Consider the following 6000-nt stretch of genomic DNA (forward strand, 5'->3'; position numbering starts at 1 on the left):
ATTGTGCTTTCTTACAGCCAATCAAGGAGTGACACGTGTCACATGGTGAGAGGATGGAAGAAAGTGGAAGGATGAGTCAACAAAAGAGGCTCAAGGGATAAAATCTTCATAAAGACCCTCATAATGGCTTGTAAGAGCAATAAAAGGGCTTGGAAGAGTCATTTATGGCCTAGTGGGCTTCATAAAGTTTTATGGTTGAGATATTTTGAGGGAGATGAGAGCAATTTCGACTTGGGCTTGATTAGGAGGGTTTTAAGCTTGCTTAGGCTTGTGCAAATGATTAGAGGATGGATTAGGATGGTTTAGGATTAGCTTAGGGATAGGCAAGTGGATGGCATTTAATGAGGGTGGGTGAAGGAGGAGATATTTGTTAACTTTGGCTTGGGTTAGTAATTCTTAACCCATGTTTAGGGAATGTGACAAGGTTAGGAGGGGATTAGGATTAGGTTTAAAGACATCTTCTAGAAGAGTCTAGACTTTGGATGAGGATAAAGACTTTCTAGAATAGTCTAGAATTTCCTAGGATGAGGATGATGACTTTCTAGAAGAGTCTAGAACTTCTTAGGATGAGGATAAATTAGATTTTTAGGAAATAAATAAAGTTTTATTTATTTCAAGGGTTTGGGTTGAGGAGATATTTATTAAAACTTTTTTAATAAACATGAGGATTAATATTTAATCTTAATTAAATATTTTGAGTTGGGATTAGGGGTAGGAAATGATGGGATTAGCCTTTAATTAAATTTAAAGAAGGATTAGAAGATTTTGGAAGAGGTTAGTGGTCTTAAGGAAATTGGCCAAGTTCTGGGCAAAAAATAATTTATTTATTTATTTTGGGTTTTTTGGTCAATTTATTAATTAAATAATTAATAAATAAGGAAATAATGTTTAAAAAAGATTTAAACATTTTTGGGAGGGATTCCCTAATTAAATATTTTTAATTAAGATAAAAGGATTTAATGGCATAAAAATTAATTAATTAATTAAATAAATAATTAATTAATAAATGATGATGTCATCAGGACTTTTTTAGAAAATAAAAATACTTTATTTTCTAAAGGTTTTTAGGTGTCTACACGTATCACTTCTCAACCTATTTCTTTTCATTGGTATGACTTCTTTATCTCCAATAATTTGTCTAGTAAGGTGATGTCTTCTGACATACTTTAACAATCTTGGTTCTGCTTTTCTTTTTTAAATGGGTTTGTTAACTTTAGAGTCACTGTGCACTTCTGTATCAGGTAAGTCAACATTTCTTTCATGTACACTAATCTTAGTAAAAAAATGTACCTCAGCTTCTGTTTGTAACTCAGCTCCTGAATGCAATTTAGTTCCTAAATGAAACTTGACATCTATTGCATGTGACTTCACAACCACTGATACTTACTCTTGTTGATTCACACCTTGGTCCACTTCTTCATCAAAATTCATGTCTTCATAGTAGTATATGAAGATTTTGTACTCTTCAGGTTCCTTCTTAGGTTTAGCTTCATGTACCTCTGTATATTCATCAAATGTCACATTTGCATTTTCCACAACTTTGTTAGTATTAGTATTTAAACACTTATAAGCTTTACTTCTTATGGAATAGCCTAGGAATATACCTTCTTCACTTTTAGCATCAAGTTTACCATTCTTGTTGTCCTTAAGAATGTAACACTTGCTTCTAAATACTTTAAAATATTTTACATTGGGTGAGTATCCATATCATAGTTCAAAAGGTGTGGAATTTATACCTTTCTTGACTTGTACTCAGTTCAAGGTATAAACAATTCTGCCAAAAGCTTCTCTCCAATATTTCAAAGCAACATTTTTCTCCATCATTAGTGTTCTAGCACAATATATTACAGATCTATTCCTCCTTTCAACAATCCCATTTTGTGGAGGGGTCCTAGGTTCAAAAATCTGTCTCTTGATTCCTCGATCATTTCAAAATATCTCAAACTCATTTGATGTAAATTCTCCACCTCTATCAAATCTCAGACATTTCAAGGTTTTGCCAGATACCACTTAAACATTTGAAAAGAATCAGATTTTTGTTTAAAAAATGTAACTGTCATTATCCTAGAACAATCATCACCAAATAGGATAATGTACTTGTCACCTTTGTATCTTTGCACATCAATTGGTCCACACAAATCAATATGAACTAATTCCATAATTTCTTTTGAGAAGTGAGTCTTACTTTTAAAACTATATTTTGTCATCTTGCCTAACTAACATTGTTTGCAAATCACATTATTAGGTTTCTTCATTTTTGGAAAACCTTTGAGTTTTTTCATGTTACTGATATTGACTAAGTTATCAAAGTGAACATGACATAACCTCTTGTGCCATAGCCACAAATAATCAGATTATACAACAAGACAAGTAGCATCATTCATGTCAAGATAAAATAGGTTACCTCTAGTCTGATATCCATTTCCAATTAGTTTTCCATCATTGTCATAGATCTTAGCCTTCCTATTATCAAATTCAACTGTACAAACTAAACTATTCAATTGTGACACACTCAACAAGTTATAGTTAAGTCCTTCTACATAGTAAGCGTTATCACACATGATCTTTTTTGTCAATTTGATTGATCCTTTACCTTTTATCAGACAAGGTGCATCATTACCAAATCTAACACTATTTTCATTGTAATAATCAAGGGTAATGAACTTACTTTTGTCTCCAGTCATTTGATGTAAACATCCACTACTAGTGATCGATCTATCACTTTTGTTCACATAAGATATCAATATTGTTGCCTCATCTTCATCAGAATCATATTTCATAGCAACATAAACAACTTCATCATCAGGGTCATCAAATCCATCTTTTGTTTCTTCTTTAGCAATGTAACAAGACATCTTTCCTTTGTCTTTATAGTCTTTGTTGTTCTCATATATTTTATCTCTGAATTTATCTCCACTTGTATTGTTCTTCTTCCCTGGACACCTTGTAGTAGTATGACCAACCTCATTACAATTGAAACACATGACATGTAACTTACCTTTGTATTTCCCTTTGCCTCTATGAAATCTCCTAGCCAACAATGCTTCAAGCTCTTCTACATCATCATCATTTGTATCACTGTCACTAGAAGCATGATTGATCTTTTTCTTCTTATCTTTAGGTTCTTTCAGTGTTAGTTTAATTATGAAAGCAGATTCAACATTTTTAGTTTTGAAATTATCAAAATTAGAAAGTTCAAAAATTGTGAGTCTACCCATCAGTCCTTCAAGCGTTAGATTACTACCAGGAACGCACCTTAGTTCTTGTATGGTAGAGACTCTAATAACATAGATAGGCAACAGGGTTCTCAATACTTTGTTGATCACAGTCTCATCTTCAATAACACCATTTTCTCCTCTGATAGCATTCACAATATCTTTGATTCTTGTACAATACTAGACTATAGTCTCACCTTCTTGCATTCTCACGTCATCAAACTTTCCTCTTAGGCTTTCAACTTTGGCTCTCAGAACATTCTTGTCTCTTCCATAGATCATCTCTATAGCATCCCACATCTTCTTAGCAGAATTACATCCTTTGATTTCATCAAACTCTAAGTAGCTTAGGGCAGATGCAAGCTCTAACATTGCTTGATTGTCTCCTATCTTCTTTTTCAGATCATCAACAATAGGGGCTTTAGTAGGATCAACATGCTCAACTTTAATGGTAGATTGTGCATAATCTCCAAGACCTCCTAGATGTAGCTTCATCAAACTTTTCCATGCAAGAAAGTTTTCCTTGTTCAATTTGGACACCTCCTTTCTGTACATCTTGATCTTTAGCTTTTAGTACCTTCAAACTATTTCCTCACAAGCACCAAGTGGCTCTGATACCAATTATTAGAATTCTTTAGAATAAGTGAGAGGGGGGATGAATCCATTATTGAAGGTCCAAATGTACAAATAAAAATTTTCAGTGTAACAAATTCATATCCATAAAACCATATCATGCATGCATCCATTAGAACATCTAATACCTTAACTTAGTAGGTCATTGTCCTAGGTCAAAATAACTTTGCAAAAAATGTAAACATGAAATACCACAAACTCATTCATGCAAATTGACAAAAGGATTTTACGTGGAAACCCAATTTGGAAAAAACCACTAGTAACATGCTACCCAATTTCACTCTTCTGAAGTGATGCCCTGTTAAAGGTTACAATACCCACTGTTAAATGTGACCTGGTTAAAGGATTTCAATCACTCTTTTAGGAGTGAGCCTTGTTAGAAGACTCTAGAACATTCCACTAGAATGTCACTCGATTAAAGGATTTACAAGTGATTGTTAGGTCAACCTTAATCCAAAGGATTTATCCAGACTAATACAATTGTTAGAAAGTAACTGTAAGAATTTGCCTAAGGGCAAAATTCACCCAGGAACTAAGAACTTAAACACAAGCACAACTGTGGACCAAAAAGAGAGAGTATGATCAAAATGATGATATATTCATTCAATATGCATTGATAAGAGTACACTAGGAGTGCCTGTATATAAAGGCCTCTGAGATACATCTAGAATGCCTCGTAATTAGCATCATGATAAGTCATACAATCAGGCACATGTCCACCAGATATGGGTTATCCTCCATTAAGCACAGAAGTAAGTGCAATGATGAGAGGATAAGCCTACAAGGGTGTAACACACAAATTAGTGTTGTAGACACCATGTGCTAAAATAGAGTTGCATACTTCTGTGTTGTCAACATGACAACTCAAAAAGGTGTGCAAACTCCTAAGTGTCTCACAAAATATAATAATAAAATAATGCAAAATAATAAAATAATGCATTAACCTAAGTAAACTTAAGTAAGTGTAAATAGTAAATACGTATTTACACCAACAGTAACAATAGGACTTGATCTAATAATAAACACAGCTCATTTGCAGATTACAGATCTCTGGTTCAGTCCTCCATTATTCTTGGCATTCATACTCTTCATCTTTGACAATTTGTTGACCCTTGAAACATTCAACCTTTTAAGCTTTCTTTCTTTGCATGCCAATTACAGTCTCTTCTATTTGGCCACCATATGAAGGAACACCCTACACTTCTTGTCTTCCTTAGGTTCTCACACATGACAAACTTTGCTTTTGGCCTACTATCTCTATAAATAAAGACTTTAGATCTTTTTCTATTTAACCATAATCATCCATTTTAAGGTTAGGTAAGATTCAATGAATCTACCCACTTTTTCATTTTAGTCCTTCTAGAAACTTCTTCTGCAATCCTCTTTGAATTCGCCTAAAACAATTTATCTTGAACTTTGTGCCATTGATGGGGAGCTTCTTCACCTAGACAACCTAGTCCACCTTGCTGCCGAGCTGGCCATCCAAAGCCTTCTTAATTTATCATTTTTCTTAATTTCTTTGTCCATTTTAGTAACATTATTCAAATGGAAATACGCTAATTTTGGCTCCTTACCCCATGTCCCCATGGGACTTCTTAAGGGCAATTTGTGCTTAAATTTAAGAAGCAATAGTGTCCCGATGCCATTTTTTAATCATGGGAAATGGATAATTTATAATCTATCCCTATTTTTTTGGAGCAACCAATGTTTCAAATTTAAAAATAAGCTTTGAAATAAGGAGCTATTGCTTATTGAGAAAAAGACACATGGCTGCACATGTTTTTCCTTTTTTTTATTCTCTCCTATTTTTTCCCAAGTAATCTATCTAGAGAATTTACTATTAGAATTTTTATTCAAACATTCTGTTTTATATGTCTCCACATATTGTTGCTAGAAGAGCCAAAATAAGCTTAGTAGTCACACATAAGAACTTACCCTTTAAAAAAAACTAGAAAAACTAATGAAAATGCTAAATTAATTTACTACCAAAAAAAACAATAGTATACATCCACTTGAAAATGGGACTTATATAATGGACCTCCCGCATCTATAGCATAGCATTCTTCGTAGAATGTGGATTCAAAGCCGTTAGTTAACATTATCCAGCAAAATAAAGTAAATATAAATTTTCATTCGTATTTATTTATCATGA

The sequence above is a fragment of the Cupressus sempervirens genome, chromosome 5, assembly GCF_028749045.1.
Source record: "Cupressus sempervirens isolate cs-2001-9-10 chromosome 5, ASM2874904v1, whole genome shotgun sequence".
Classification (NCBI taxonomy): domain Eukaryota; kingdom Viridiplantae; phylum Streptophyta; class Pinopsida; order Cupressales; family Cupressaceae; genus Cupressus; species Cupressus sempervirens.